Genomic DNA, 23662 nt, shown 5'->3' with positions numbered 1-23662 from the left:
TTTGCCATTATAGTATTGCCAGAGTACAAAGTGTGTTATTGTGATTGTGTATATAACGTGAATCTTATTTATATAAAGGCTGTGTTTTCACTAACATAGTGTGTGGACATTCCTTTGCGGGTGCTTGGGGACTACACTGTACTTAAGAACCAGCCTGCATCACCTCCTGAGAGCTAAGCCTTGATTGCTCGACCTTCGCTACTGCATAGAAAATCTTGGCTGGGGTGCTATGTGCCTTTCCTCTGCCATATGGAGAGCAGGAGTACAAACGCCCCCTTCCAGTGCTTTACAAGTTGTCCCAATGAAAATGGTACCTCGCATGTTTGGGTGCCCCTACCTGGAAGCAAATGGAAAAGCCTACACCGACGGTATCCCTAAGTGTTAAGGCAGAGCAGATTTTTAGGGTTTTGCTCTTGTAGACAACCTATAGATTTGGGCCTCGGGTGTGGCAGCCACCAAGGAAAACGGGGAACCCCATGCATTTCTGAAAAAAGGACACCAAGGGGAATCCACAGAGGTCTGGCTTGCGCAAATCGCCCTAGAATGTATTACCCACAAGCCCCGGCAAAGTCCAAAATTTAGGAAAAGAAACACACAATTTTCAGACATTTCCCACCTGGAAACCACTGACACACGGCTCCAACAACACATGTCCTACCTTCCCGCATTTCCACAGGTGTCCAGACAAAAAAACATACCTCACATGAGTGGGTGGACCTATGTGTGAGCAAAGGGAAAACGCTAGACTACTGGTAACCCCAAGTGTTTCGGGAGAGCATATGTTACAGGAATTTGCTCTTGTGCACAGCCCACAGATTTGGGCCTTGGGTGTCATAGCCACCAAGAAAAACAGGGAACCCCATGTATTTCTGAAAAGAAGACACCCATGGGAATCCACAAAGGTCAGACTTGCAGGAATCGCCCTAGAATTTATTACGAAAAAAACCCCGCACAGTCGGAAATTTAGGAAAAAAACTACATTTTCAGACATTTCAGACCCACATGTGTGGGTGCACCTAGCTGGGAGCAAAGGGAGAAGGCCAAACCACTGGTTCATCAAACGCCCTGGGGAAGACTGGATTTGGCATTGTGGATGACCAAAAGATTTGGGCTCAGAGTGTTGCAGCCACCAAGCGAAACTGGGAACCCCATGCATTTCTGAAAAGAAGCCACCCGTGGAAATCCACAGAGGTCTGACTTGCGCTAATCGCCTTAGAATGTATAACCCACAAGGCCTGGCAAAGTCCAAAATTTTGTAGAAAAGCACACATTTTTCAGACATTTCACACCTGGAAACCACCGACACACTGCCAGCAAAACATGTCCTACCTTCCAGCGTTTCCTCAGGTGTCCCGATGAAAAAGGTACCTCGCATGTGTGGGCGCATGAACTTGGTTGCAAAGGGAACAGGCTAAACCACTGGTAACCCCAAGTGTTTCGGGAGAGCAGATTTTGCAGGAATTAGCTCTTGTTAACAACCGAAAGTACAAAGAACAAAGGCAAAGGCAGTTACCCCATTCTCGGAGACGACTGTATAAAGGTTAGTGTACCATACAATAGCTTTCAAAACACTGGATCCAGTTCTGGACAAGACTGGTGATTCAGAATGACTGTACCAATGCATAAACATATAAAAAGATATACACATTTTATCACAAATTATTTTCAACAAATTACTAAAAGAACATCTTGGAATAACTCAATTATACAGATGTTGCATGGTTAAAAAAACAGTGTCAAAAGAAATGGTGGTGTTAGTACGTGAATGGAGAATTCTCCAGATGTAACCGCTATATTCAGCAACAATTTATTGTTGGAAACTATACATATTGATGATGTTTCATTGCTGCAAGGCTAGGGACAAAGGTTAGATGTTAACAATCTTCATCATATAAGCTGTGGTGTTTTCGGCCTATCAGATAGTCGACATTTGTTTCGGCATACTACTTTTGATAAGGAACTATTTCTAGTGTCTTTCTGTGCTGGTGTAGCCATCTTCAGGACAATGATGGTAATTTTTGGTGTTATATCAGATAACACTACCCTTTCTTTCATATATAGTAGTTGTTCAGGCCCACTGTGAAATGAGAGAAGGAAATGAGAAGGTATCCTATTCAAAATATTTATTGGTACACAGCCATTTCAATCCAATGGCTCAAGTAGGCATTAACCTTTTTGTTTTAAAACAAGTTGAGCATCGGAAGAATTATCCTTCTAGGATTCAGGGAGTTTTCATTTCATTAACCAAATTCAAGCTGTTCAATACTGCCTACAACATAATGTTTGAGCCGGTCAGTATTTTCATAACACTATTGAGTGTTACTAAATTTGTTATTCTTATTGATCAGAAAGCAACCACTGACTTGTGTGTCACTTGGAATAGTTTTTCTTTCTCCTAGTTTCAGCTTCTGGAACAAAATGTATTGTCAAAAACTTCAAAACACCTTACTAAATCATCTCCCTGCAAATTGAAGGCACAAAAGCACATCCAGCCGTCAATGTTTTTCTCAATTTTTGTGTTAGATATAAAGATATCAAAATACCTTTTCTTAGTACATTTTATTGATCATCTTTACCTACTTGAATCTTTGATGAGATCAAGGGAGGATTCTTAATATTCTTAATATGGCTGGCTTCTGGACATGCATTGTTATCAAGTTTGTGTAGTGTGCTGTCGCACAGTCTTTTTGTTTTTGTTTTTTGCAGCGTCGCAGGGAATCAGGCTCTATAAAAATACATCGAAATCGTTCGAGAAACATTTAGAGGCCACGTTGCAATTGCGGTTGTTATAATTTTTTAAAATAACTAAAGAAGTACTTACTTGTTCACAAAATGAATTTCAAAACAAGTGCAAGCGGCTTTACTGGCCTCATAGGCTTTCTTCCGTACGCTCGAAATTCTTAGTTTCACTGGTCATCAAGGAAAACAGGTAATCCCATGCTTTTCTGAAAAGAAGGCAACCGTGGGAATCCACAGAGGTGTGACTTGCTCGAATCGCCCTAGAATTTATTAACCACAAGCCCTGGAAAAGTATGAAATTTAGCAAAAAACCCACAATTTTCAGACATTTCCAACCTGGAAACCATCAAAACACGCCGCCAACAACACATGTCCTACCTTCCTGCGTTTCCACAGGTGTCCCAAAGAAAAAGGTACAACACATGTGTGGGCGCACCGACCTGGGCACAAAGGCAAATGGCGAAACCAGTGATAACCCCAAGTGTTTCAGAGGGAAAAGATTTTGAATGAATTTGCTCTTGTGCACGACCTACAGATTTGAGTCTGGGGTGTCGCAGCCACCAAGGAAAACAGGGAACCCGACGCATTTCTGAAAAGCAGACACGTGTGTGGAATCTGAATCCTTGTCCTTTATTGCTTTATCATGTGTGTTCTGACTTGTTTTCCGTGCAGGAGTTCATGTGAGACTCCTGCCGGTGCAGCTCTTCCTCTTTTTGGTTTGGCCCTTGGGATACCCTTATGGCACTGTTGGGTGTTCTGACCCACGTTTGGACTATTATGCTACAACATTTGGTGCTGTGGGCTTAAGAAATCCAAGATGGCCGAAAAAGCCCACATGTGCGCCAGAATCTATGAAAACCGCGCAGTTTGTGCGCACACCAAAATGGTCGCCTGACTTGCCACCCCCCGGTGCGGGTGTGCTGGGTCAGAAGAGCCATGAGTGAAATGGGGTGCCAAAGAGAAAAACAGCAGTGCCTGTTCGCTAGAAAGCACTTTAAAAATCACCCTTTGTTTCTCTGAAGGCAAGCTCAGAATGCCCATTTCAAACATTGCAGAATATCCAACAATCTCACTGAACACCAGCAGACATTTGACAGAGTAAAGTCTTGTGGGCATACAAAATCTGGAAAGAGGATGAGCCTAAAATAATGTTCATAGCAAAACTGGCTGAGCTGTGGATTTCAGCAGTTTAAGTAAATTTGGACTGAAAGACACTAAAAATCTAAATGTTTAAAAGAAATGAGTGACCTACTTTTGAGTGTCAAATAGGTTTCAATTGTTTAAATGTCATACTTTTAAACTTAGAATCAGCATTCTAGCTGCATGTGTAAAAATTGTTAGTTTATTTGAATGCAGAAAACTGGGTAACTAGAAGTGACATTAGCTGGGGCCTGGCTTAAGGAACTGAATTCTGCCTGACATCTACCCCCACAGGAGTTAAAACCTGCTCAGCCACTCTTCCCCTTGCCAAAAGGAGTTGTCACCTCTCTGATTAGGTTAGGGGTGGAGCAGCTACAGGGAGTTGAACAAAGGCCTGTCCTGGGCCCAGGCAGATGGTTTATTAGGGTAGTCGTAAATGGCTTCCTTTTGAACAATGGGCCTTCCAGGGCCCAGGCAGATGGTTTATTAGGGGGACCGTAAAATAGCTTCCTCTTGGCAGAAGCTGGGAGGGGCAGGGTCTCTGAGCTTGGCAGAAACTGGATAAACTGGTTTCTACACCATGTGACCTGGGAAACCAGACCCCTTTGGGGCCAGAACATAAATCTAAAAAGATGGATCATTCATAGAGCGGACTTGTGAAAATTGTATAAGTGATATCATTATTCTTCTGATTTTTCTGTGCACATTTGAAGACGTGTTAGGACCCGGTGGTATGTTCAGGGGGGTTTTTAGCGCAAAAGAGGATATTACTCTAAATGTATGTATGTTAAAAATCTGACACTCAACCACCTAATGCCCACATGCTTTGCGAACATTTGTGTAAATGCGGGGACAAATCCAATATTGGTAACCCGACCAAAAAGTGAAATATGTTGCCATTTTTGAACCCAAGCTCCTAGAAACGACAGAATTGGAACAGGGGCTACCATCAGTAAATGCATGATGTGTGTATGCAATGCCAAACAACTGTCTATCTGGGAAATATGTCTTTAGGTCAAATATAGATTGTGTGTAAAGTTGACAGGGGTGGGTTCTCTGTATCATAAACAGACCTCATCATGATGACACTTCATTTCATTCCCCCAATCAAGGGGAAGAGGAGGAAGTGGCCAATGACAAGTGGAGAGGGGTAGGGCCTAGAAAGCTAGCCTCTCCACCCACTTTCAAAACACATAAAAGCAGACAGTCAGGACAGATAGAGACATTCTATTCCATCTGCTGCAGGACGCTCTGCCGGGAAAATCCATACTTTACCTCCATCAACCTCCAGAGAGCCAACATAGAGACTTCAATCTATCCACCTTCAGAGACCAAGACTTTACTTCAGAATTTGTAGTAGAGAGGTCAACTACAAGCTAAATCCCTCTTTTGCAGGCCTCAAATCATTGTAAACTATTCACAGCCAGGCGAGCTGTTTGAATTCTTTGCAAGAACACTTGCCATTTGCCAGAAAGCAGTGTTGTATCCAGAGAAAGCTGTGCAGAAAGATCCAGAAGCAGTGCTGTACCCAGAGAAAGCAGAGCAGTATCCAGAACCAGAGGCCAGAGATCCAGAGTGACCCAGACCGCTGTTAGCAGAACCAGAGAGCTGACTCAGATCACTGTGAAGTGCCGAGACCAGAATCGGAGTCCAGTCCGAAAACCTGACCAGATCCGTGGCGAGGCCTATTTCTAAATATATTGTGAGTACCTAGCAGAACTGTGCAGAACCAATCTCTTAGTTAAAATAATATAATTCAATCTATTTTAATCTAACCAGAACTGCCTCCTAACTGTCACCTGTCATTTGCAAAGCTGTCACTTGTCATTTTCTAGCTGCAAGCTGTAACCTGTCGCTTTGAACTTTTAAAATTTCAAATCCGAAAAACTACCTTTATGTAATCGTCCGTATCTCTGGAACCGTTTGGGCTAGGAACTTGGTTTAACTTTCCCCTGAAAGCTTAGAATCTTACCTTTCCAACAAGCCTAGAACCGACTTTCTACTCCTCATAATCACGATTCTCGCACTTGCGAATTTTACCGCGATTTGCAATTTGGTTAAAAATCCAACCACGTGTGAAAACAGCAGCTTCATTGCTTTCCTTTGCCAAAAATTCGTTTAACCTGCTAGTTACTCCTAGATCCTTGCTAAAGTGAGCCTGAACTCATCCCAAGTATATTTCACTCACCCTGAACCTCCTAAAGGGAATTAAAACCATTTTCAGCATATTTCTCACTGCATTGTCACCATATTCAAAGCATTTTCCCTGTGTTTCTAAACTCCTATCTGTTGTATAAGCTGCTGGGGGGGAATTGAACTGAATTCTATTTGATTGCATTCCTAAGAACTGTGTCCTCTTCATCTCCTTACAGTGCATAAAAGGGGGGTTGAATTGTCCAAGAAAGTGATTACATTGTCTTTTGCTGAAATCCTATCAAGTTATTTTCTGTACTGCATTTCATTCCACATTGCATCCATTTGAAACCATAAAAGTATTGTTGCTATCGTATCCATCCTATAACCACTCATCATTGATTATAAAGAAGTGTGCTAGTGCCGGACTATCCATTATTGATTACTGCTCAGATTAAGTGTGATATTCAATTATTAATTTATTATAAAGTGTGATATATATATATATTGTTTAAATTATAAAATAAACCGTTTAAACTTGCAAAACAGAACTACTTCGTGGCTCAGTGGGGCCAGGGGGATTCCAAGAGAGGGGTGTTATATAGGGGTAGTCATCCAGAACGCATGAACTGGACGTAAAGATATATCAATAAGGGTTTCCATTCAGTATCCCAGACTAGGCATTGACTTAGCTGTAGTGTTGAATTGAATCCTCTTACAGCACCCATGGGTGGGAGTACGACCTTGTACTCCTAGTGTATGTTTTTGGGCACTTGTGTGTGGCCCACAGAGTAGGGTATGGGCTGGTAGCAGCTCCGTGCTGAATTGACAGGTGCCCTGCGCATCCTCCATTTTGGGATGCCCAGGCCCTGTTATTGGAATCAGTGGATTCCTGATAGGAAACAAGATGGCCCCAGTGGCCTCTTGCTTTCTATCGCCTGTTAACTTACTTTTCCCGAAGTCCCGGGAAGCCCTGACTCTGTCCCTGCCCCCTGACTGGCTGTTGGGTGGAAGTTCCAAATATGGTGTTGTGGGGAAGAGGCCAAACTGGCTGGAGCCTTTCCAATAACTGTATGTTGTGGGTACGACCGTGGATTGAGACCTGGGTGAATGGAGTGTGTGACGAATATGCATTCTGTGTTACGGGTGCCTAGTATGGGTGCCTAGTGGTTGACACAATGACTGAGACACCCCTGCTCGAAACTGGTATGAATGCAGTGTGTAGTGCTGAATGGCTGGGTTCCTGTCTAAGTCCACATCCCGTGTTGTGAGTGTGTGGATTGAGAAGAATGGCCTGAATGCACTGTGAGTCTGATTGGCTGCCTGACTGCATGAATGCCCTTCTGATTGATTGGTTGCCTGAGTGTGACCCAAAAGAGTGACTGAGGGATCAACAGTCTATCTGGGGGCCTCTCGCTGCTAGACAGCTTTCAGAAGTAGAAACTGATGCTTACTTTGAAGCCCACTGGAAGAAGAAGAACTGCTGCTCCGGTCCTTTGCTAATCTGAATGCTGCTGTGCCTTAAAGGAACTGTTCCAAGAGAGGACCTGGCTAGGAGACCTCTCCCTGAGCTACGAGGGACCATCATGCACCAGCTGATCTTTGCCAAAGCTCCCTGGTAGACAGACCTACGAAAGGCTGCCGACCGGAGAAGGGGACCGCTGAGGAGAACGAAGAGAAGCACCGAACAGCCATCCACCATCGCCGAATGCCGTCTCCGACCAGAGCCGCCGTGCTCCCTTTGCCTAAGAACATTTGATCCAAAGTCACCCTTGTACACCCTCGTCGACCACTCTCGTCCTGCTGGAGAAAGTCAAGGCCGCCGACGACCGAAGAAAATCTGCCTGTGTGTTTCCCACCACCGAAGACCTCAGAGACGCTGACAAAGCTACTGAAGCTAGCCGTGGTCCCGTCCCGATCGCCGAAGCCAGACGCTGACGACTCAACACCCTTGCTGGGCTAAAGTTCTTCATTGACTCTTTGTACCACCTAGAACTGTATATGTTTACCATTTTAGAATTGTCGGAGCACAAAGTGTGTCATTGTGATTGTGTATATAACGTGAATCTTATTTATATAAAGAGCTGTGTTTTAACTAACATATTGTGTGGATATTCCTTTGTGGGTGCTTGGGGACTACACTGTACTTAAGAACCAGCCTGCATCACCACCTGAGAAGCTAGGCCTTGATTGCTTGCCCACATTTACCAAATAGAGAATCTTGTCTGGGGTCCTCTGTGCCTCTCCTCTGCCATATAGAGAGCAGGAGTACAGACAACCCCCCTCCAGTCTTTACACTGGTGGCAGCGGTGGGAGGCTTATGGTTTGTAACCTTGCCACTTACCAAATATCTACACTTCGTTAAATTGAGGTTTAGTTGTGTACAAGATAGCTACATTACAAGCAATGGAATCTATTGAAAATGGTAAATTGAGTCGGATGAGCTTAGAGGCTCTCCAGAGTGCTTGTGAAGCCAGGGAGTTAGACTTTTTAGATAAGTCTAGGGCTGAGCTGATAGCTGCCTTGGTGGACTACCAGACTGATTGTGAAGCTCTTGAAGCCGCGGATGTAACCAATGAAGGCCCTATCCCTGGGGGTGTTGTTGAAACTGATTCTGGGAATGCCACCCTGCCTCTGTTATGAAACCCAGCACTGCTCTTCAGGGGGAAGCCTTGAAGATTGAACTTTTAAAATTGGAGCTACAACGGGAACAGTTCGCTTTTCAATACAAAAAGTTGGAAACAGAAGCAGAGTTAAAGAATGAGGAGGTGGCACAACAAGTCATACGCAAACACAGGGACACTGAGCACCAGAAGAAAGCTAGAGTGGAGACTTCAGCAAAACCAGTTGAGAGTGTCAGGTCCCCAGCCACCAAGTTTATGAAAGATTTGGTTTGTGTGTATGCAGAGGGTTCTGATATCCTCCAATGGATTGAAGTGTTTGAAATGGTTTGTTCAATTCATGATGTTGATAAAAGAAATTGGGCTAAGTGTTTGTTAAGCAGAGTTCCTCAGACTGGGTATGACTGTATTCTGAGACTGAGTTTGGAAGAAAGGGGTCCGCATGAGTGTATGAAGTCTGGTTTGATTGCCAAGTTTGGCGAGACAACTACCCAATACCTTGAAAGGTTACAGGAATTTAAGAAGAGAGAGAGCATTTTTCGGAACCCTGTTCACCAGAGCTGTGTCAGTATGTTGCTGACCAGAACATTTTGGATTCCTTTAAGCTGGCCAGGCTGGATAATAAATGGGTCTCCCATCGGGTGTCCCCTCAGGACTCCAGTGGGAAGAACAAGGACAAAGAAAAGGGGGCCTCTCAGAAAGCCCAGGAGTCCCAAAAGCAATCAAAGTCGAGTAAACTAAAACCTTCCTCTCCTAAGACCCAAAAATCTAGTGGGGATAGGTCCTATGTGGGTGGGAGTAAGAGTAGTGGTCCACCTGCTGCAAAGCTGGCACCCAGTGGCTCCAGTACCGTACCCCAAATTCCTGGCACATGTTGGGACTGTGGGGGGTCTGGATAGCAAGAAGGGTGACTCCAAGTGTAAAGGTAAGGCACTTGGAGTCCAGGCTCTCAGCCTGACCTACCCTTATCCCATGCCTGAGGTGGAGGCCACTGTCCTCCCCTCCTCTACAGGGATCACACTGGGTGCTCCTGTAGGGATTTCCCCAGTGTCCCTTGGGGCCTGGGACCAGTACCCAGAGGTAGTGGTGACAATCCCACAGAACACCCATAGGTTTTTGAGAAGTGTCCTCTTGAATGGCCAGCCTTCTACTGGTTTGAGAGACACTGGGGTGAGCATGCCAGTGGCGGACAGGACCCTGCTCAAGCCAGAGGACTGTGTAGGTGCTTCTCTGAGAACTACCAGTTTAGCTGATGGGCCTCCCAATATCGCCTGTAGTCTTAGTCAACAAAATGATTGAAGACAAGATAGCTAAGCTTCATGTCCTGGTTCAGGACAACGTGCCTGCTAACATTTTGTTAGGAAATGATTTAGTGGAAATGGGGATGATCTCGGATAGTCTACCCATGGCTGCTGCGGCGGTCACCTGATCACAGGCCACACTGGGTCCGGCTGCGAGTCCAGTACCCTCGCCGACAGGGAAACCCAAGGCACGAAGAAGGAAGAGCAAGAAGGCCGCCTCTGCGAAAGGGACCCCCTCTCTTCCTGCTGCTTCAGCAGCTCCCACTTGGATTCATGCTCTGGATGGGTTGGACCCAGTGGAAAATCCAAACTCAACTCCTGAGGAAGAAGAGGCAAAAGACCCTCCTGCGGGAGAGGTGCTCAATCCTTCTGCGGGAGAGATGCTCAACCCGGAGGACCACCCCGACCTTCAATGCCTGTTGGCTGAAGGGGTACCCTCCCGGGTGGACTTCTGTAGGGGAGAGAGAGAGTGCCACTCTCTCGAGGGTCTGAGGAAACAGGCCCTGTCCCAGGCACAGGGAGAAGTGCATAGAGCATTTCAAATATATTGGGAGGGTAAGCCCACTAAGCCTGAACCTGGTGCGCTCAAGAGGTTGGTGGTACCCCAGTTTTACAGGCCCTTCCTGCTGCAGTTGGCGCATGAGGTGCCCTTGGCTGGTCATCTTGGTACCAAAAAGACTAAGCAGAGGCTCTCTGCCCATTTCTACTGGCTCTGGGTGGGGGTAGAAGTGGAGTCCCACTGCAGTACCTGCCCCACTTATCAGTTGTCTGACAAGACTGGAGGCAGTGTCATTGCCCCTCTGCAGCCATTGCCAGTGGTGGGCACACCAATTGAGTGGGTGGGCATCGACCTTGTTGGCCCCTTGACCCTTTCACTTCAGGTGGATATCGGTTCATCCTGGTCTTGGTTGATCATGCCACCAGGTACCCTGAGGCTATCCCCCTTCGGACTATTACTGAGAGGTGGTAGCCAGGGCTCTCCTGGGCATTTTCACCCATGTTGGATGAAAGAGGTTGTCTCTAAAGAGGTTGTCTCTGACAGAGGGTTACATGAAAACCATGTGGAAAGAGTGCGGGGTAACCTACAAGTTCTCCACCTCTTACCATTCCCAAACCAATGGTCTGGTTGAGAAATGTATTAAAACTCTCAAGGGCATGATAGGTGCTTTGGAAGAGCCCCTAAGGAGGAAATGGGATCTCCTCCTGCCATGCCTGGTGTTCGCTTACATAGAGGTACCTCAAGAGGGTGTTGGATTCAGCCCCTTTAAGTTACTCTTCGACCATCCGATGCAGGGGCCCCTTGCCTTGATCAGAGAGGTTTGGAAGCAACCCCTCCAGGTCCTGCAAAGCAAGTGGGGCACTATGTGTTAGGCCTCAGATGGAGGATGACACAGATGATGGGATTGGAACAAGTACTGGCATGACGTTAAAGCCTTGCAAGTGGATTGGACTCCAGGACAGGAGATCCTTGTGATGGAGCCTACCAAGCCTTGAGCTTTGGCAGACAAATGGATTGGACCCTTCAGGATAATCTCCCAGATGGGCGAAGTCAACTATCTGCTTGACATGGGAGACCCTGGAGTAATCCCTCAGGTATTCCATGTTAACAGGCTCAAGCCTATCCATAGGTGAGCGGAAGTCTCATGCCTCTTGCTAGCTTCAGAGCAAGAAGACGATGGGAGTGAGCCCCTTCCTGATTTGCTGCATAGCAACCCTCAGGAGGGCTCAGTGGAGGGAGTGCATTTCTCTCCGGATCTTACGATAGAGCAGCAGAGGGCCTGCATGGTATCTCATATGTGTGGGTGCATCTACTTGGGTGCACAGGGAAAAGACTACACCACTGGTGTTTCGTAGAGAAGACTTTTAGGATTTTGCTTTTGTAGACAATCTACAGATTTGGGACTGGGGTGTTACATGCATTTCTGAAAGTAAGACAGCCGTGGGAATCTACAGAGGTCTGACTTGTGCAAATCGTCCTAGAATGTATTACCAACAAACCCCAGCAAAGTCTGAAATTTAGGAAAGAAAACACACTTTTCAGACATTTCTTCCTGGAAACCACCGAAACACGCTGCCAACAACATATGTCCTACCTTCCCGGGTTCCCACAGGTGTCCCGATGAAAACCGTACCTCACATGTGTGGGTACACCTTCCGGGGCACAAAGGTAAAGGCAAAATCACTGGTAACCCCAACCATTTTGGGAGAGCAGATTTTGCACAATTTTGCTCTTTTGCACAACCTATAGATTTGGGTCTGGGGTGTCACAGCCACCAAGGAAAACAGGGAACCCCATGCATTTCTGAAAAGAAGACCCCCCTGGGAATACACAGAGGTCTGACTTGCGCAAATTGCCCTAGAATTTATCACACACAAGCCACGGCACAGTCAGAAATTTAGAATAAAAAACTATTTTCAGACATTTCAAACCCACATGTGTGGGTGCACCTACTTGGGCACAAAGGGAGAAGGCCAAACCACTGGTACATCAAATCCTCTGGGGAAGACAGACTGGATTTGGCTTTGTGGACAACCAACAGATTTTGGATTGGGGTGTTGCAGCCACCAAGGAAAACAGGGAACCCCATGCCTTTCTGAAAAGAAGACACCCATGGAAATCCACAGAGGTCTCAATTGCGCTAATCGCCTTAGAATTTATTACCCACAAGGACTGGCAAAGTCGAAATTTAGGAAACAAAACACAATTTTCAGACATTTCTAACCTGGAAACCACCGAAACACGCTGCCAACAGCACAAGTCCTACCATCCAACGTTCCCATAAGTGTCCCAATGAAAGTGGTACCTCACATGTGTGGATGCACCTACCTGGGCGCAAAGGGAAAAGTCTACACCACTGGTATCCCAAAGTGTTACGGTAGAGCAGATTTTTAGGATTTTTCTCTTGTAGACAACCTACAGATTTGGGTCTGGGGTGTTGCAGCCACCAAGGAAAACAGGGAACCCCATGCCTTTCTGAATAGAAGACACCAGTGGGAAAACAAAGAGGTCTGACTTGCGCAAATCGCCCTAGAATATATTACCCACAAGCCCCACCAAAGTCCGAAATTTAGGAAAGACAACACACTTTTCAGACAATTCCCACCTGGAAACCACCAAATCATGCCACCAACAACACATGTTCTACCTTCCCCCATTCCCACAGGTGTCCCGATGAAAATCGTACCTCACATGTGTGGGTACACCTACCTTGTCCCAAAAGGAAATGGCAAAACCACTACAGACACGCAGAGGAGGCGGACCCAGGCAGGGCGGAGCGGTTACTGGGTGGAGGGAGCTGGGCTTGAGGAGGTGGAGCGGACTCTCGAGGCGGATGCAAGGAGTGAGTGTGCTTGGAGAAGGTGGTAAGAATGGGTAAGGGGAAAGGGAAGGTTGGAAAGAAGGGGGGGTGGAGGAGGAGTCAAAGAGGGGGAGGATGCTGACTGTGAAGTCTACTCCTTTGGAGGGGGGAAAAGAGGAAAGTGAAGAGCGACATCGTAGCAGGTCTTCACAGAGAGATGATGGAGGGGGGCTGGACCGGGTTAACTCTGGATCGGTAACTCAGGAAAAGTGCATTTTGAAAGGGCTGCAGGCCTCAGGGAGCGGTGGGTCTGGGGTGGAGCAGATGCATAGTGACAGTGTGTGGAAGGTGGTGTTGAAGCCTGAGAGTCGAGAGAAGACGTTTCTGGGGGTGAATCCGTTGGAAATTGCTAGATGGGTGGAGGCGACTGTGGGGGATGTTACTCGGGTGCTAGTGGTGGCTGGGGGCCGGTTGTTGGTGGAGGGGACGGATGCTGGTAGCAAGGCTAAGATTCTGGAGGTGTGTTGTCTGGGTAGGCATGCGGTGCGAGTGTTTGATCAAACTGGTGTGTCGTGTAAGGGGGTGCTGTATGGAGTGCCAGTGTCTGTGAATATGTCTGAGGTGGAAGAGAAATTGGCAGATGTGGGGGTGGTAGAAGCATGGAGGTTGGGGAGGAGAGATGCACATGGGGATGTGGTGTCTACGACTGTGGCAGTGAGGTTTGCGAGGACGGAGTGTCCGGAAGTGGTGGAGTTGGGATACCAGAGGTTCCGTGTGAAAGTTTATGTAGCGTTGCCTTTGAGATGTTATAAGTGTCAGCAGTTTGGACATGTGGCGAGAGTATGCAGGAATGAAAGACACTGTGGGAGGTGTGGTGGAGATCACAATATTAAGGAATGCAAGGTGGAGACCCCAGAGAAGTGTGTGAATTGTGGGGGGGCATTCTACCGCGTTTAGGGGGTGTGAGAGCCACAGGGTGGCGAGAGAGGTAGTGCTGGTGAGGGCGGCGGAAGGTTTGTCTTATGCGGAGGCTGTAGCAAAGGTGAAACCGGTACGGGTAGTGAGTGAGGTGAGTGCGAAAGAGCTGGTGGTGGATGAGGCTGTGGGAAGGAAGAAAGTGGTGGGTGAGGTGAAAGGAATAGAAATGGTGGTTGTCCCATAAACTGAGTTTATGTGCTTCATAGTGAGTGTTCTGGAGCTGGTTCAGGGGAATTGGTCTGTATGTGTGTCGGATCTTACGAAAGGAGTGGTGGAAGCGGGGAGGAGGTTTTTGAGTGTTGTGGATGTGGTGGAACAGGATGTGTTTAGGATGGTTGCTAAAGTGCTGAAGTAGAGTGGGGTGTCGGCATGAGGATTTTGCAGTGGAATGCGAGGAGTTTGTTGAGGGATGGACAGGAGTTGAAAGCAGTGTTGTGTGGGGAATTGAATGTTGACGTGGTTTGTATTCAGGAGACGTGGTTAAGGGGTGATCTGAGGTTTTGATTCCAGGTTTTGAGTTGTTTCGTAAGGATAGGTTGGAGGGCAGAGGGGGGGGTGTGGCTCTAGCAGTTCGGAAGGGGTTGGTTGCAAGGGAGATTGTGGTGGATGGAGCAGTGGAGGCGATTGGGGCGGGGATTTGGGTAGGGGGATCGGAAGTATTGGTGTTGAATTATTATAATCCGTGTGAGGTGGTGAAAGTGGGTGTGCTGTCTGGAGTGATAAGGGGACATGTGGGACCTTGGCCCTCATTACGACCTTGGCGGAGAACCATGGTGCTATTAGCACCATGGTCCATGCCGCTAAGGGTGCAATTCCGCCATGGTGGTTGGCGGACTTACCGCCCCATTCCGACCTTGGCGGGGCGGTAAGTCCCCAATCCCCATTTACCCTTCCCCATTCCCATTTTTGCCCCATAGGGCATAATGGGAGTGGGGAAGGCGTTAATTACGCCACCGTAAATTACGGTGGCGTAATTAACTCCATGGTCCCTTAGCGCCATGGATTTTAACACCTGCTAAAAGCAGGTGTTAAATCCGCCATGGCGCTAAGGGAACTCGTACTCAGGCGGTAAGGGTCGGCGATGTTTACGCCGGCGTAAACCCCTTACCGCCTGGGTCGTAATGAGGGCCCTTGTGTTTTGTGCGGCGATTTTAACAGTGCCAACATGTTGTGGGGTAGTGATCGGACAGATGCGAATGGGGAACTGTTGGAGGACATGGCGGATGAATTGAGTCTGGTATTGCTGAACGATGGTTCGGGTACGCGGTTGGATGTGAGGACTGGGAAGTTGTCGTGTTTGGATTTGACCTGGGTGTCTGCTGCGATTGCGCGAGAATGTGATTGGGAGGTGCGTGAGGATGGGGACATGGGGAGCGATCATTCTGCTATTTTGGTGACTGTGAGGGGTGAGGTAGGGATCAGGCCACGTATGTCTGGGAGTCGGTTTTAGGAAGGCTGATTGGGAGGTGTATAAGGGAGTGTGTCAGGAATTGATTGTTCCTCGGGGAAGGGATGGGGGGTGGATGAATGGAATGAGCATCTGGTGCAGGGAATGAGAGCAGCGTCTGTGGCAGCAATTCCAGAGATTGAGAAGGGGAAGGGTGGGAAGGCCGAGGTTCCTTGGTGGTCGGTGGAATGTTCAAGAGCAGTGGCGGCGCGGAAGAAGGCTAGGACGAGGGCGTTGAGATCGGGAATGTTGGTCGATCTGGTGGCATATAAGAAGGCTAAGGCGGTGGTGCAGAGGGTGATTAGGGAAAGAAAGCGTGGACATTGGAGAGGCTATTGTGGGTCCCTAGGGAGTGATTCTGGTGTGGGTGAGGTTTGGAAACAGTTCAAGTGGATGTCCGGATTGATGAGGCTGCAGGGTGGTATGTCTGTGTTGTTGAAAGGGGAAGAGGTGGTCAGTGAGGAAGTGGAGAAGGAGAATTTGTTGGGGGAGTATTTTGCGAAGGTGCACAGTTCAGGGAATTTTCCAGAAGCGGTGAGGCTAGGTATGGGTGTGGTTGAGGAGGAGATGCAGGAGTTGTTGGCGGATGTTGGGCCTTGGGAGGAGCAGTACGAGGTTCCGTTTTCTATGGTGGAGATGGATGGGGCGATTTGGAAGGGGAAGTGGTCTAGCCCAGGGGTGGATGGGGTCATGTATGTATTTTTGGAGAAGTTGCCAGTAGAATGTAAGTTGGAGGTATTGGCGCTGTTCAATGAGATCAGGAAGAGTGGAGTTATGCCAAAGTTGTGCAAGAGAGCGATTGTGGTGGCGATTTTGAAGGGTGGCAAGGTTGCTACGGAGTGTAAGTCGTATACGCCGATTGCGCTAACTGTTGTGATGTGTAGGGTTATGGAACGGAATGGTGGTTGAGCGATTGGGGTTTTATTTGGAGTCCAATGGGCATTTGAGTGATTTTCAGAGTGGTTTTAGGAGGAATTGGTCGGTGGCTGATCCGTTAGTAAGGCTGGTGACTGGTGTGGAGGAGGCGTTGTGTGATGGGGAGTTGGTGGGGGCGTTCTTTTTGGATTTGGAGAAAGCGTATGATATGGTATGGGAGAGTGGGTTGTTGATAAGACTGTTGCAGATGGGTGTGAAGGGGAGGATGTTTCGGTGGATTAGGGCGTTTTTGGCTGATAGGACCTTTCAGGTGAGAGTGAGGGGGGTGATGTCTGGGGTTTGGAAGATGGAGAATGGGACGCCGCAGGGGAGTGTGATTAGTGCAATGCTGTTTAATGTGATGGTGGATGGGTTGATTCGGGCTTTAGCAGGAATCGGGTGTCAGGTGGATTTCTTCTCAGATGATGGTGTGGTATGGGTAAGAGGGCGGAGTTTGTTGTTGGTGCAGAGTCGGCTGCAAGCTGCGATAGTGCGTATGGAGGAGTGGTGTGGGAAATGGGGCTTTTCGGTGTCTGTGGATAAAAGTGTGAGTATGGTTTTCTCGAGGAAAAGGGTGCGGCAGGAGTTGGACTTGGTTTTGAAAGGTGTGAGGGTAAAGAGCGTGGAAGAATTTCAGTACTTGGTGGTGATTTTGGATAGGAAGTTGAACTGGAATTTGCAGGTGGATGGTGTGGTGAATAAGTGTAAACGTAGGTTGAATTTGTTGCGGGCGGTGTCTGGGAAAGAGTGGGGTGCGCAGCAGAAGTGTTTACGAATGTTGTATAAGGGGTTGATTTTGAGTGTGATGGATTTTGGATGTCAGGTGGCAGTGGGTTTCACAGCGAGTCAGAAGTTGCGGTTGGATAGGGTGCAGGCGAGGGCATTGAGGGTGTGTTCGGGTGTGATGAGGTCCTCTCCAGTGAATGCGGTGCAGGTGCTTGTGAGTGAGATGCCATTGGGGTTGAGGAGGGATGCGTTGAATATGAGGTGGTGGGTGAAGTGCAGTGCTAAGAGTGTGGCTCATCCGGTGCGTGAATGTTTGAAGTATAATTGGAGGTTTGACTACTATAGGGACCGGTGGAGGAGGAAGGGGGGCAATTTGGGGTTTCATATGTGGGAGAAAGGGGTGAAGTGGGGTGTAGGCGAGTTGTTGGCTGTGACGGGTATGGATTTGGTGAGATGGCCGTTGTGGATGATGGGGCCTCCAAAGGTGTGTTTAGAGTTGGCGAGTGTGGTGTCGAAGAAGCAGGCTTTGCGGGGTGAGGTCAAGGCTTTGGGTCAGGCATATGTGGCAGGGAAGGAAGGATGCAAGGTGTTCACGGATGGTTCGAAAGATCCTGTGTCTGGGAGAGTGGGTATGGCGTATTATTTGGAAAGCACTGGGGAGTATAAAGTGGGGCGACTGACGAATGATGTGTCTATTTGTACGGCTCAGTTGGTGGCGATTGCATTGGCGATGGATAGGGTGTGCGAGTTGGGGTATGAGAAGGTGGTGGTGTTCTCGGATTCATTGAGTGGGTTGCAGGCGATTGTGGCAGGGGAGGGTGATAGGAAGGATGTGATTTTGGATATCAGGAGGAAGATTGATCGGTGTGTGCGTGGGGGAATGGATTTGGAGTTGGCATGGGTCCCCAGTCACAGTGGCATTTTGGGTAATGAGTTGGTGGATCTGGCGGCGGGTGAGGGTATGAAGAGGGGAGCGGTTGATGTGAGGTTGCCTTTGAGTGTGGATGAGGTGAAGGCTGGGATGGTGAGACGGGTCATGGATGAGTGGCAGGAGAGGTGGGTGAGTGGGGTGAAGGGCAGGTGGATGTTTGGTGTTCGTGGGAAAGTGTCGGTGAAGGTGGATGCGGGGAGTCTGGAATGGAGGAGGGGGAGGAGGTGATGCTGAATCGGTTGAGGATAGGGCATGTGGGGCTGAATGACTGTCTGTTTCGAGTGGGGAAGCGTGAGTCGAGGGACTGTGCGGTTTGTGGGGTGCCTGAGATTGTGGGACACTTTTTGCTTGGGTGTGAGAGACATGTTGAAGAGAGAGAATTAATGAGGGTTCGGTTGACTGCGCTGGGTGTGGCTGAGCTGAGTGGGAGGGCTTTGCTGGGAGGTGACGGAGTGAGAGGCAGGAGGAGGAGCAGTGTGGTGTTGGATTTTGTGGGGCAGACGGGGCGGTGGAGGAGTTGTGACTTTATGTGAGCTAAGTATTGATTGGTGGGTCTGGTGCACATCATCCTTTAGGATGGGGAAGCGCCTGTGTGGGTCCGCCCACGCCTCCGATAATTGAGAAGAAGAAGGCAAAACCACTGGTAACCCCAAGTGTTTTGGGATAGCAGATTTTGCGGGAATTTGCTCACGTGCACAACCTACATATTTGGGCCTGGGGTGTCGCAGCCACCAAAGAAAACAGGGTACCCCATGCATTTCTGAAAAGAAGACCCCCCTGGGAATACACAGAGGACTGACTTGCGCGAATTGCCCTAGAATATATTACCCACAAGCCCTGGCAAAGTCCGAAATTTAGGAAACAAAACACAATTTTCAGACATTTCTAACCTGGAAACCACCGAAACACGCCGCCAACAGCACATGTCCTACCATCCAATGTTCCCATAAGTGTCCCAATGAAAGCGGTACCTCACATGTGTGGGTGCACCTACCTGGGTGCAAAGGGAAAAGTCTACACCACTGGTATCCCAAAGTGTTACGGTAGAGCGGATTTTTAGGATTTATCTCTTGTAGACAACCTACAGATTTGGGTCTGGGGTGTTGCAGCCACCAAGGAAAACAGGGAACCCCATGCCTTTCTGAATAGAAGACACCAGTGGGAAAACAAAGAGGTCTGACTTGCGCAAATCGCCCTAGAATATATTACCCACAAGCCCCACCAAAGTCCGAAATTTAGGAAAGACAACACACTTTTCAGACATTTCTTCCTGGAAACCACCGAAACACGCTGCCAACAACATATGTCCTACCTTCCCGGGTTCCCACAGGTGTCCCGATGAAAACCGTACCTCACATGTGTGGGTACACCTACCTGGGCGCAAAGGTAAAGGCAAAACCACTGGTAACCCCAACCATTTTGGGAGAGCAGATTTTGCACAAATTTGCTCTTTTGCACCACCTATAGATATGGGTCTGGGGTGTCGCAGCCACCAAGGAAAACAGGGAACCCCATGCATTTCTGAAAAGAAGACCCCCCCTGGGAATACACAGAGGTCTGACTTGCGCGAATTGCCCTAGAATTTATCACACACAAGCCACGGCACAGTCAGAAATTTAGAATAAAAAAAAAAATTCAGATATTTCAAACCCACATGTGTGGGTGCACCTACTTGGGCACAAAGGGAGAAGGCCAAACCACTGGTACATCAAATCCTCTGGGGAAGACTGGATTTGACTTTGTGGACAACCAACAGATTTGGGATTGGGGAGTTGCAGCCACCAAGGAAAATAGGGAACCCCATACCTTTCTGAAAGAAGACACCCATGGAAATCCACAGAGGTCTCAATTGCACTAATCGCCTTAGAATTTATTACCCACAAGCCCTGGCATAATCCGAAATTTAGGAAACAAAACACAATTTTCAGACATTTCTAACCTGGAAACCACTGAAACACGCCGCCAACAGAACATGTCCTACCATCCAACGTTCCCATAAGTGTCCCAATGAAAGCGGTACCTCACATGTGTGGGTGCGCCTACCTGGGCGCAAAGGGAAAAGTCTGCATCACTGGTATCCCAAAGTGTTACGGTAGAGCTTATTTTTAGGATTTTTCTCTTGTAGACAACCTACAGATTTGGGCCTGGGGTGTTGCAGCCACCAAGGAAAACAGGGAACCCCATGCCTTTCTGAACAGAAGATACCAGTGGGAAAACAAAGAGGTCTGACTTGCGCAAATCACCATAGAATATATTACCCACAAGCCCCACCAAATTCCGAAATTTAGGAAAGAAAACACACATTTCAGACAATTCCCACCTGGAAACCACCAAATCATGCCACCAACAACGCATGTTCTACCTTCCCCCATTCCCAGAGGTGTCCCGATAAAAACCGTACCTCACATGTGTGGGTACACTTACCTTGGCACAAAAGGAAATGGCGAAACCACTGGTAACCCCAAGTGTTTCGGGATAGCAGATTTTGCAGGAATTTGCTCTTGTGCACAACCTACATATTTGGGCCTGGGGTGTCACAGCCACAAAGGAAAACAGGGTACCCAATGCCTTTCTGAAAAGAAGAGACCCGTTGGAATCCACAGAGGTCTGACTTGCGCGAATTGCCCTAGAATTTATTACACACAAGCCATGGCACAGTCAGAAATTTAGGGAAAAAAACACAATTTTCAAACATTTCAGACCCACATGTGTGGGTGCACCTACCTGAGTGCAAAGAGAGAAGGCCAAACCATTTGCACATCAAATGACCTGGGGATGTCTGGATTTGGCTTTGTCGACAACCAACAGATTTGGGCTTGGGGTGGTGCCGCCACCAAGGAAAACGGGGAGCCCCATGCATTTCTGAAAAGACGTCACGCGAGGAAATCCACAGAGTTCTGACTTGCGCTAATTGCCTTAGAATTTATTACCCACAATCCCCAGGAAAGTCAAAAATGTAGGAAAAATACCCTCAATTTTCAGACATTTCCAACCTTCAAAACAATAAAACACGCTGCCAACAACACGTGTCCTACCATCCAATGTTCCCACAAGTGTCCCGATGAAAAAGGTACCTCACATGTGTGGGTGCACCTACCTGGGCACATAGGGAAAAGGCTACACCACTGGTATCCAAAAGTGTTCCGGGAGAGCAGATTTGTAGGGTTTTGCTCTTGTAGACAACCTACAGATTTGGGCCTGGGGTGCCGCAGCCACCAAGGAAAACAGGGAACACTATACATTTCTAAAAAGAAGACACCCGTGGGTATCCACAGACGTCTGACTTACGCAAATTACGCTTGAATCTTTTACCCACAAGCCCCAGCAAAGACAAAATTTAGGAAAAGAAACACAATTTTCAGACATTTGCCACCTTGAACCCACCGAAACACGCCACCAACAACACATGGCCTACCTTCCCACGTTCCAACAGGGGTCCCGACAAAAAACGTACCACACATGTGTGGGTGCACCTTCCTGGGTGCCAAGGGAAAAGGCTACACCACTGGTAACCCCTAGTGTTTCGGGAGAGCAGATTATGCAGGTATTTGCTCACGTTCACAACCTACAGATTTGGCCCTGGGGTGTCGCAGCTACCAAGGAAAATACGGAACCCCATTTATTTCTCAAAAGAAGACACCCGTGCGAAGCCATAGAGGTCTGACTTACACGAATCGCCCTAGAATTTGTTATCCACAAGCCCTGGCAAAGTCTGAATTTAGTGGTGAAAAAACACAATTGTAAGACATTTCCCACCTAGAGAACACCAAAACCAGCCACCAACAACACATGTCCTACCTTCCCGCATTCCCAGAGGTGTCCTGACGAAATCAGTACCTCACATGTGTGAGTGCACTATTAGACAAGATTGTATGCAGTACCCTTTGGGTGCACTACAATAACCTTGATCTCCTGGAAATAAGGACCCAACCTTTGGTATAAGTCTGAACTACACCGGTTGGTAGCGTGGTCGAGCAGCCAGGCTTATCTCAAGAGGGGTAAATGTGAGCAGTTATGTTGTGACAGAGAGTTTCACAATACAGTTATCCATATACACACTTACACTCAAGGTTTCTTGATAAAACAATTATTAATTTATTTCACAGACAGTTATATAAGCCTTCTTCAGAAAGGGAGCAAAACATGTAACACTTAAATACACTTCAAAACACCCTCTCAATTTCTCTAAATCATATGATACCCACTGGGGATGACACACAGAGACTTCCAAAACCCTCAGGTGACTTAAATAGCTAGGACACTGTGGACATTGATTTATCACTGGTACATTTAGAGCAATACTGAGTTAGGTGAAAAAGATAGAATAGAGGAATAAGATAAGGTTAACAAATAACTCATTAACAGGCAAGTACTTTTAAACAGCTTCCAAAGCACAAAGTCAGGGGTAAAGAGGAGTCTCTTAGTGAGCCAGGACAGCCAAAGTTAATTTCAAAAATTCAAGGGGAGCTGAAGATCTTCTTTGCAGGTGTGCAAAAAGTCTTGCACAATGTTTGTAGACATGTTTGTAGAAAATAGAACACTTGAAGGGCCACAAGCTATGAGGCTTGTGGGCGGCAAAGCTTTTGCAATGCTGCAAGGTAACCAAGACATGTCTCAACTGAGAGCAAGTAAGGCTACACAACAAGAGATAATTTCTCTTAGACTTTACAGTACCTCTGGTAATAAGAAATGGTTCCAGCTGGCATCTGTTCCTGAGCAGCTCTGCACATCCTGTTGTTCTTGAGCCTCAGTCGTGGGGAGAAGAGGGAGGACGTCTGGGGACTCCTGCTCTGCAATGGGATAGTGAGCGGTAGCAAAGGGCAAACTTCATTTTGCCGGTTCTTCAGTGTTTCAGCTCCTCGCGTCTGACAGCAAATAGCAACACTGCGGTTCTCGGATACCACTTCAGATTTTCCTTGCTTCTGGGGTCCAGCACTCGGTTGAAGTGGCTCAGGTTTGGTTAATCCTGCAACAGGGAAGTCCGGGGTATCTTTCTGGCACTTGGGTCCGACTTAAAAGCAACACACACAATCCGGTGTTCCTCTCCCTGGCTCTTCGATTCTGTGATGCTGGAAATGCATTGGAGGGACAGAGGTTCCTTGTCCTTGTCCTGTAGTCCTTTTTCATTTGTGTTCTGTATTGTTTTCTGCCCAGGAGTCCATGTGGGACTCCTGGCAGTGCAGGTCTTCCTATTTTTTGGTTTGGCGTACATACCTATGGGATACCATTATGGCACCCTTGGGTGGGGGTACAACCCTGTGCCCCCAGTGTATGTTTTTGGGCACCTGTGTGTGGCCCACAGAGCAGGGTATGCGCGGTGGCAGCTCCATGTTGTATTTGCATGTGCTCTGGGTATCCTCCAATTTGGGATACCCACGCCTTGCCATTGGAATCAGTTGATTCCTGATAGGAAACAAGATGGCCCCTGTGTC

The sequence above is a fragment of the Ambystoma mexicanum genome, chromosome 1q (genome assembly GCF_040938575.1).
Source record: "Ambystoma mexicanum isolate Mex_15411 chromosome 1q, UKY_AmexF1_1, whole genome shotgun sequence".
Taxonomy (NCBI): domain Eukaryota; kingdom Metazoa; phylum Chordata; class Amphibia; order Caudata; family Ambystomatidae; genus Ambystoma; species Ambystoma mexicanum.
Note: the sequence above shows the minus strand (reverse complement) of the source record.